We start from the raw sequence: 11259 nt of genomic DNA, 5'->3' as shown, positions 1-11259 counted from the left end.
GAACATAACATACCTTTTTTTATCGTACTATCATCCATAGCTTTATACTCCATATTTTTCAATGCAAGTTCTACGCCATAAGCACCCAAGTTCATAGAGTCAGTTGTACCAACAGCACCACAGGGACTTGTAGCTTTTTCACAGCCATGAGGTAAGACATGTCTGACAACTGATAAAAGATAAAATTGAATAGTCTACCTACAAAATGAACGATGAACTCAAAACGTAAGTAAACTAAAACTATCTATGTGTCAAATTTTTATCAAAGTTTCTACTCTCAATTCTATCGAAATAGAGTGGAGTAACAAATTCGTTCCACTCCTAGTGCTCTAGCATGGAATGTTTTCTAATATAATTAGTCGGTCTTAAGTCTAATGAGAGCTTTACGAAGGGTGTTATACTACGATACAATATGAAATTGATTATGTTGAATTTAAACTACGAATGCTATGAAAATATGATTGTTTTTAATCTAGATAAAGGATTAGAGGGAATTGAATCCACCTGAATCCAACTTAATAACCTAGCATAGATTCTTGTATTTCGATTCTTACGTTCTTACGGCAAGAATTTGAAGTTCTAATCCCTAGTGTTCATGGCATTTCTACCAAATACTAACTAGCATGTGAGGTCGTCCACCCATTCTCATGGCGAATCACGACCTTCTAGAGTGGAATAGATTCTACAATGTTTCTACACTATACCACTAAGTTTTCATCAAAGCTTCATCAACCCCTCTAATGGAGGTTTTAGCCTTAAGTCATCAAACCATCATTTCCCATTGAATTATAACTACTCATCATATTAAAATTCTAACTTAACTAAATTAACTAACAATGTTTCAATCTACTTAAACTACGAAATAATAATCAACAAGAATTAAAACTAGATCTATAAATTGAGATGACAAAAATTGAAATTAACAAAATAACTATTTTATTTATCTAATCAATCAAGAACAATGATTCAAAGACTTAATCTAAAACAAGAATTGAAAATGGAACTAAAACTTAATTAAAATACTGGAAACTAGATCTAGAATTATCTATATTGTTTAGGTCTAACTAGCTACCATTAATAAAGAGCTAAGCTTTGGTTTTATACTTTCAGATCAAAAATCGTGCATGGGCTTGGAGCCATGTTTTGGGGCGGAAGAATCGGGCCCAAAACCCAGTCTTCGATCAAAAGGCCTCTTCAGTTGCAGTTGGCTTCAACAGACTTTTCGTCCACTTGTGCTCCTCTGATTGGGTCAAGGCTTGGACCATTGGAAAGCTCTTTCTGAGCCGGTCGTTTTGACATAAGGTAGGCCCCATTCGAGGTCTTAGTCCAAAGATACGGCCGAAAAGTTATGTCGACTTGTGTTTGTTTACGCCCGTGTCGACTTTTCACTTTTGGCCCGGGCTTTAGGAAGGCTTTGTCTTCTTGAATCTTGGCCTTTAATCACGGAACTACTTAGTAACCGACCTTTGCTCCTTTATCTCACTAAAGTGGCACATTTTTGTACATAATGGACTTTGAAACCTGAAATGCATAAAAACATGTAATCAGTGTTAACTCTTAATTATTACTCACATAATTGGTCTAAAAGTATGACTGTTTAAAACTACAGTTTTAGGCTCTTATCAAACCACCCCCAAACAACATTTTGCTTGTCCTCAAGCAAAGATGAGAAATTAGAATAAGTGACAAAAAATGGAGTTTTATCTACTCTCGTTTCGCTGAGTGTGATTGCATTGACCATATGCAACAAGGCCTTAAACCATTAGGAATTCCCTAGTGGACGAGTTATATAGCCCTCGAGAGTTTTTCGATGAAGGTACTCACAAACTTCATCTATACTACAACGACTAAGAAATAAAACTATTGTTTCCTCATTCATGTCCCAACTATCTATACATCTCACTAGCAAATGAATAAGAATAACCAAGTCAAAACCTAAGCTAATAATATATGCATAATAATCAATCATCTATGATACAAATATAAATACTATGAGTAATACTATGAAATGCCTAGCGGGTTCGTTTATAAAAACTTCGGAATAGCATCCTTAAGTAGGTCCTCACATAATTGTCAAGGCGAAAACCACTCGATTTTTCGGCTCAAGTTTTATTTACTCCGGTGTCGCGATTGGGTACACTTTACCTTACAATCTCAATGACAACAAGGAAGCGAGTCGATCAAACACATCTGCCACTTACTATCACACTAACCTATTCCTAATTTAGCTAGAGGTCTTTATTAGGTGTTGCGGGGATTAGGAGATGGTTTAAGAAGGAAGGAAATAGATATTCAAAAGGACAAGTCTGAGATAGTAGAGTCTTCATATTATGTAACTTAGAGAAAACCTTATTATTTACTTTTGCTTCTATACTTTGTTTCCATCCTTAGCCATATTTTTTTTTTCTTTTTCTTTGGCTTTTGACTCCTTTTATTCTATTTTTTTTTGGAGTTTTTATTTTATTTCTATTTTTATTTTTCTTTTCTTTGGATGGGAACTTTTTTTCTTTATTTTCTGAAGCAATTAACTAACTTTTGTTTACACCGGTTTTTTTTTTTTTTTTCTCATTCTATTCTCAGACTTATTCTAGATAGGGTAGGTTGATTTTTTTTATTTTGTTTTGTTTTTATAACAGGGTAAAGGATTTGTGGGTTATGAAAGGCTAAAGAAAGGCTTTCGGAGGGGCTTACTAGCGGAAAATAATTCATAGGTTTGAATTTTGGCTATATCGATCCAAAGAGGGCCTAAATTCTCGCTTAGGATATGGCATAGTGATCAAGCAAGTGGACGTGTGATTTCTCTATCCGGATTTTACTTCTCCCTTGTGTTATTTCTCAAATGTTTATTTCATATAAGGCTTTAGGCTATATTCTCACGGATTTGTAGAATAAGTACTCTAGCCTAGATTTGAAACTTATCTTGCTAACAATCATAGATACTCATGTAATATATTTATAGATAGATGCAAAGATTATTACCTACATATTAACCTAAGTTTCTAACAATTATTACGATGCAAAAAGCTCATTGAGACTTCTAGATTGTTAAGAGCATAGAGAAAGAAAGCAATACCAATATTCCTAAGTGTATAGTATAAACTTATTTATTTATATTTTGAAATTTTTGAAACTTTAACTAGAAAACAATGCATATTATACATATCTATATCCTAACAAATGCCTTAATTACACGTGTTTCTATGCCCCCCAAACAAGAAGCATGCTTTGTCCTCAAAGTATTGTAAATAAAGAGGGTAGGAAAAATACCATTGAAAGCGTGTGAAATTAGGGAACATCGCAAAACAAAGTTAGAACGTACTAATATAGGAAATAAAACCGACCTTAACTCTATAAGAGTTCCACCCATTATGGGGTTAACAATTAAATTAAATATGCTTGGGACATAAGCGGACAATAACAAAACTAAAACTTACCTTATCTCCCGCTTAAACGCGTCCTCCTCCTCATTAAAGAGATGAGGTTCCTTCATCTTGATGCGGTCCATTATAACTTGCCAAGCTTGCCGCCATTTATCATCTACTAATGCTAACTTGTTAAGTGTTATTATGTCCGATGGGATGTACGAGGGCGACCAATTGAGGTCGCACTCGCCATCCGGCCAAGTCATTATTCGCGAAATGAGGCGAACCACCCAATTGGTGGGTCTCATGACTTCAACCCTTTTCCAATCTGTGAATTGTGCACGAATCTGGGTAAACAACTTCACGATGATGCGGCTTACCAACACAGGCATAAGAAGATACTTACGCCTCATGGTTTGGGCTCTCTTAAGACTAGCGACTAAAACTTCGGGGAATGTCATATCGGCGACGCCCCACCGCCTAAAGCAAGGAAAATGTCACCAGCGATCTTGTTTGCGAGAAATGAACGCCATTCCCCAAAATATTCATCGGGATGAATAACATGGTGGTGCCTACGTTTAGGGAAAGGCTACCAAGGGCAATGCTATATCGCCCCTGGTCCATTACTCGAAATACCCCTCCCCCATAATACTCATGGAAATATGTATAATCATAAATATATGCATTATCGGTCATATATGCCCATGTGTGAGCAGGATCAGGTATTGGTAATCCTGAAACTAAAGCGACCACATTTTTATCGAATTGATGTGTCGTGTCTTCGACTACGACGGAGAATTCTTGTTCTCCATCCTGATTACAATAGAATTTAACATGGTCGTAGAAATAAGCAGTAAGCTATGGTGAATATGAATCGTCATCACTTACGATGAGATGGCGCCATCCTAATCGCGAGGATCTTGTGCCGGAACCAATGTCTATAGGTCTCGGTGCCCAACACATCTTTGAAAGACTGTTCAGGTATGACTATAGGAGATGTCATCTTAACTACTCTTTGAACAGTTCCAAAAAATCCTGGACTGACCCTCTGAAAATTGGAATTTTCCGCGTTAACAGAAGGCATGGCGCGGCTTGGCGCTTACATTACATGCGATGTGATGCGGTCATGGTTGTAGAATTTCTGATGTTTTTGGGCGCTGGTCGCTCGACTAAAATTTGGGAAAGTAGTGCGGTAGCTCCCCGACGAGCTAAAACAGAAATTTGGAAGAAAAAGAAGGAAAAGCTTGGAGTGAAAGGTGCGGGATGATGGTGGGGTGTAGTGTGGTTTGTTAGTGTAGAATGAAGGGAGTTTAAATAGGTTTTGAGCTTCCAAAACGAATTGGCAAGTTCCCAAATTGTGTTAAGGCAATTTCCGGAAATAGAAAAATTCCAAACCCGAAAACGGAAACAAACCATTTTCGTGATTTTCTAAAAATCCTGGTATCTTTCATAATGGATTTAGAATAGTAACTTCTAAACTCTCCTACATTTCATGCTACCACCACACAAATCATAGATATGCCGATATCGGCCAAATTATCAACCTTTCCTTCAAGACTACTTTACCGCGGATGATCATATAACGAATTATGCTCGGTATAAATATTACCACCCCCAAACAAGTCGGGAAGGTGGGATTAATGATAAAAACAAGTAGTACTCGAAATTAACCAATTATATTAAATATAAAATTTAAATCCAAACAACATAAAACAAACACATTAATATTTAAATTTAACTACTTAATTAAAATTCAACTAATAAAACAATCAAAACTATGAAATAACAGCGAACACAACTGATGGTGAACACCTAGTTGTGTGATGAAGATGGACCCTAAGATGGAGATTGGCCCTGGGATGGAGAATGGCTTGAACCATCTGTCCTTCGGCGACGACGCTCATGCCTGTCGGACTCGGCTGAAACCGATTCCTCCACTGGTGGCATGCGTCGTAACATCTCTATTCGGAACAAGCGCTGTGCTTCCATCTCAACCGGAGATCGCATAACCGGGCTTGTTGATGTTGGTGGATAGTCTCCATGTTAGACAGGATATCATCCTGAACCCCTTCGAGCATTTCAAGTCTCGTCTGAAGGTTCATTTGCTTCTTTCGAATTACAATCTGTCTATCTCGGATATCTTCACAAATACCATAAACGCAACGCAAGGCAGTTTGCAATACTTGCATGCGTTCTAAATTAGAACTACATTTATCTAATGCATCGTCATCCAGACATGTCATATCCTCCCTTTCATCCTCCGACTCATCCATTTTTTCTTCAGACAACGGCCAAGTCTCTTGGATGCAATCTGTATAGATACTTGCATTAGAATGCAATTTGATCTTAATAGGAGTAGATCTTGCGACAGCTCTAAAGGAGAGCATGCTCTTAGTGATCAATACGGGAAGAGGCGCCAAGCTCTTCCCTACTCCTCGAATCACATTAAACATTAAATCAATGATGCAGAAATTATACTTATTTGTTTGCAAAATCTAGAGAACGTGCAGACATTGCAGGCCGATATCACTCACTTTGTCTTTCCCAGGGGCGTTCCTACCAATCCACCGAGCTCTGGCCCGGTTGATTGGTTCTCGTGGTTGATTGGCGGACGAATGAGATGTCGGATTGTATTCACCCTCCACGACGGTATCCTTCATCAAAGCGGGAACTCCGATATCTTTGGGATTCCTAAATTGTCGATTACCGAGTTGCTTTCAAGCGTAATTCATAACGATTCGACCAACTATCTCGTTACTTCCTCCTCGCTCACCGCTACCTTTATGAAAATCCTATCCCCTCCAATTCTTGCTTCTTATAAAATTGTTCTACCAAATCATGGTGATAGAACTCCTCACCGAAAGTACCACAATCCGTTCCAATGCCTCCTAATCATCTCCGTCGTAAAAAATGGCGAAGTCGTGAAGCAAAAGCGTGCTGCTAAGCAAAATTCTTCGTCGTAGTGCCATTGAAGTTTCCGAGACAACTAATGGTTTTGTAGGACCGTGGGGAGGGAAGTTTGAAGAAAAACAACTAAAACAACGGTGGTGGCGGTGGTTACTTGAATTGGTTGAGGTTGTTCGGAGTTAGGTTGGTGGTGGTAATGGTTTAAAGAATATTATAGTTGGATTTGATTATTTTGGTGTGGGTGTAGTTAGGTTTTCTTCTCTCTCTCTATTTTTTTTTTTTTTATTTTGGTGTTCAAGGTTTGATTTAACTTTGTAACCGGCGGGATTGAAAGGGAAAGAAAGAAACCGTGCGCTTGTTTTTGGGAAGGAAGGAGACGCACAAACGTGCGTGCGGTTTGGGCCCAAGCCCAGTATGAATTCCGAAATTTTTCGATATTTCGCGCAATTTCAAACTCAATTTGCCGCTTTGTTACTGGCCCGATTTTGGCGAATGAGTTATGGAAATGATCAGTAGAGAATTTCCAATCCAATGATCCATAAAACACTCAATTCCACCCATGGGTGACGTATAAAAGGGTGGAAAAATGTTTCGAAGTGCGTGTGTGACGTAAGTTATGCGAACGAAGGAAATCTAAGTTAAGATTACGTCAACCCAATTGAACTACAAGTAATGGGCCTAAGCAACACAACCGGAAAGTTCGAGCAATCCAGATGGAGAGACCGATTGCCCAACCCCAAACAAATTTTTAAACACAAAATTTGTTCTAACGCGGGTCGTTTAAAGTCAGATTCCCAAGACTTGTTGGATTGCTATTTTTATGATTAAGAATTTTTTTTATTATTATGTATTTTTTATTTTTATTTTATTATATATATATATATATATATATATTTTATATATATATATTATTTTTATTAGTTTATTATAAGATAAGCGAAAAACAATAAATACATAATTCACCCCTTAGAGGAACATGACTCAAAAACCGAGAAAACATGCAAAAGTGGAAAGCGTGAATTATGTTAACCATGGACTTAGGATCCGGTACTTACAGCCACACACTCCATAGGGAGGGCCGGTTACTGAATGGTGCACTTACCACTATATGGAAGTGAAAGGAAGTACACCAATGACAAAGGTCAATCCCTCGTAGGCGAGTCCCGTAAAAGGACTTCCTCTACATCGAGGGGACAAAAGTTCATGAAAATGTTTTAACCGTTGACCATTAACTTGAAAGGTACTATTGTCATTTGGATTTACCAAAGATGATTGCCCGTAAGGGGTGACTTGATAACTTAAAAGGGCGGACCAACGGGTTTTAGTTTTCTGGGAAAATATGTAGGCGGGAGTTGTAAAGTAAGACCTTTTGACCGACTACAAACTTTTGCTAAGATTTGCTTATCATGAACACGTTTCATGTTAGCTTTATAATCCTTTGCTTAGATCGTAAGAATCATTCACGGATTTCTTCAAGCTCATTCAATTGCAACTTGCGTTTGACACCTGCCTCATCAATATTGAAATTAAGGCTTTTATAGCCCGCGAGCACGGTGCTCTAATTCAACGGGCAAATGACATGGTTTCCCAAATACAAGTCTAAAGGGAGACATACCTATAGGAGTTTTGAAAGCAGTTCTATCGCCCATAAGGCATCCGATAGACGCCGACCCGATCTTTCCTATCGGGGTTTCTGAGTTGTTTTTAAAATCTTTTTGATTTTCCTATTAGAAACTTCTACTTGTCCGCTAGTTTGTGGATGATACTGGAGTTGCTACTTTGTATGTAACTCCATACTTTTTCACTAGGGATGCAACAACTCGTTGCAAAAATGTGTTCCACCATCACTAATGATGGCTTTAGGAATGCCAAACCGATAGAAAATATATTCTTTAATAAAAATACAACGGTCTTATGGTCATTGCTACGGCAAGCTAGGGCCTCTATCCATTTAGACCGTAGTCCACGGCAACTAGAATATAAATGAAACCGTGGGAAACAGGGGAAAGGACCCATGAAATCAATGCCCCAAATGTAAAAAATTTCTACTATCAAGATTGGATTTAATGGCATCATATTACGCCGTGATTTCGCCCAAGTTGTTGACAACGAATACCGTCTTGCAATGCACTTGGGCATCCTTAAAAGGGTAGGCCAATAAAAAAACCACATTGAAGCACTTTAGCGGCTGTTTTCATCCCACTAAAATGGCCACCACACTCTTTGTCATGGCAGAATGATAGAACTTCATTGTATTCCCCACGGGGAATACAACGACCGAATAATCGATCCCACAATACTTAAAAAAGGTATGGCTCATCCAAAGTAGTATAACTTAACTCTCGCCAAGAACTTCTTACCTTCATTTCTTGACCAATTATAAGGCATAACATCAGCCGCTAAATAATTTATAATGTCGATACCATGATCTTTGAAAAAAATCGCATACGATGCTCATCGGGGAAAAGAGTCCGGTATGGACTCGGAATCACTCGATCGTCGTTTGTGAGTCTAGATAAGTGGTCGGCAACCACGTTTTCGACCCCCTCTTTTGTCCTTTATTTCTAATGTGAACTCTTTGCGGGGAGAAGGATCCATCGGATTAATCTACGCTTAGCATCCTTCTTTGCAAGAAGGTACTTAAGCGGCCGCATGGTCCGTGTAAACTAAAGTTTTAGAACCAACCAAATAAGGGCCTAAACTTATCTAAAGCATAAATGATGACTAAGAATTCTTTTTCTCGTAGTTGAATAATTCCGTTGAGCATCGTTTAAGGTTTTACTAGCATAATAAATAATAGTGGACTTATTATCTAGTTTTTGTCCCAAGATCGCACTAAAGCGTATAATCACTAGCATCACACATGAGTTCGAAGGTTTAGACCAATCGGGAAGCCGTATAATTAATTGGTGAGAGGTTAGGGGCTGGCTTTTAAAGTTTCAAAAGCCGCTACAGTTAAAATTAAAATCAAAGATTGCATCCTTCAAAAGCAGATTAGTTAACGGCCTAGCTATTTTCGAGAAGTCTTTAATAAACCGCCTATAAAAACCTGCATGGCCTAGAAAGGCTCTAATATCACGGACAGTCCGTGGTTTAGGTAGAGTCGCTATCTTATCTAGTTTGGCCTTATCTACTTCGATGCCATCACTAGATACAATGTGACCTAGTACTATGCCCTTTTCACCATGAAATGACACTTTTCCCGGTTTAAAAGCGAGGCTCTTTTCTTCACACGGTGTCAAAACCTTAGACGAGGTTAGACAAGCGATCGTGAAGGAGTCTCCATAGATAGAAAAAATCATCCATGAAAACTTCCATAAAGCTCTACCATGTCACTAAATATATGAAACATACACCGCTAGAAGGTTCCAGGAGCATTACAAAGGCCAAAAGGCATTCGTTTATAGGCATATGTTCCAAAGGGACATGTGAAGGTAGTCTTTTCTTGGTCATCAATATCAATAATAATCTGAAAATAGCCCGAGTAGCCATCCGGAAAACAATAAAAGCATGACCGGCTAGGCGTTCGAAGCATTTGATCTATAAAAGGTAAGGGAAAGTGATCCTTTCGTGTCATAGCATTTAAGCGTCGCCTCAGAATCAATACAGATCCTCCATTTCATAGGGCGCGTGGTGACAACATAGTCACCCTTCCGTTTACGCACCATGGTAACTCCCGATTTCTTAGGAACTACATGAATGGGGCTTATCCATTCGCTATCAAAGATTGGGTATATGATACCCGCATCGAGTAATCGTAAGACTTCTTCCCTAACCACCTCTTTCATGGCTGGGTTCAAGCGATGCTGAGGTTCGCGAGAAGTTTTCGCGTTATCCTCCAAATGGATACGATGAGTGCAAATATTAGGGTCAATTCCCTTAATGTCGGCTAGGGACCAACCAATCGCAGACTGATGTTCCCTATTCACCCGGATTAAACGTGTCTTTTCATTCTTATATAACAGAGAAGATATAATTACCGGATGACTACCATCCGGATCAAGTTGAATATATTTTAACTCTGGGGGAAGGGGTTTAAGCACTGGGGTGGAAGGAAAATTAATAGATGTTTCGTCGGGGTCCTCATTTTGCATAATGAATACTTGCTTAGGTAGCAAGTCTTCATACTCAATATGTGGAGCAACCGAAGTGTCTACAATTGGTGTGGACTCAAGGATGGTGTTGACTTCCTCTAAGTAGGAGTCATTTACAAAATCTGAAGTTCCAAAAGAAAGGAATTTGTACATATTGTTTTCAGGAAACGTGTTGTTAAAATAATCTTGAGCTAAGCTCTCGATCATGCTAACTTCCCCATCTATAGACGAAACTTGTTAATTGTTTCATCATTTAAAAACATTTACCTTCACTGGTAGATGGCCAAAAGATAAGGACCTCTTACCATCGCGGCAATTTATAAGTGGCGTTGGTAGTTGCTAAGAAGGGGCGCCCTAAGATGATCGGTGCAGTCGTTGGCGACTTACGTATCGAGGATAACAAAATCAGATAGGATAGTAAAAATCACGAACCTTGACAAACACGTTTTCCACTACACCCTTAAGATACTTAATTGACCGTCCGCTAATTGCAACGTTATTTTTTGTAGGTTGCATTTCGTAGACCTATTTGTTTATACAAGTAATACGGGAGTAAGTTAACACTTCGCCCGTGTCTAATAAAGCGGTCGTCGTGTAGGAATCTCCTAAGGTGCATTTCTGATAGAACGACCGGGGTCCCTTGTACTTAACGATTCCATTATTTTCGGATAAAGTTGGGGGGCATTCGGTTAAAAGGCGTCTTTAGGTATGTTGGTCTTACGCCTAGTAGTGCACAACTCTTTAAGAAACTTAGCGTGGTTAGGGAGCTTTTTAATAGCTTCGAGAAAAGGAAGGTTTATCGTTAGATTCTTGAAAATGTTCCTAATCTCCTCAAAGTTTGTATCCCTGGTTAGCATGGCTAACTTCTGAGGGAATGGTGGTTTTGCTCTATATTT

This window comes from Coptis chinensis, chromosome 2 (assembly GCF_015680905.1).
Source record: "Coptis chinensis isolate HL-2020 chromosome 2, ASM1568090v1, whole genome shotgun sequence".
NCBI lineage: Eukaryota > Viridiplantae > Streptophyta > Magnoliopsida > Ranunculales > Ranunculaceae > Coptis > Coptis chinensis.
This window is presented reverse-complemented; position numbering follows the sequence as displayed.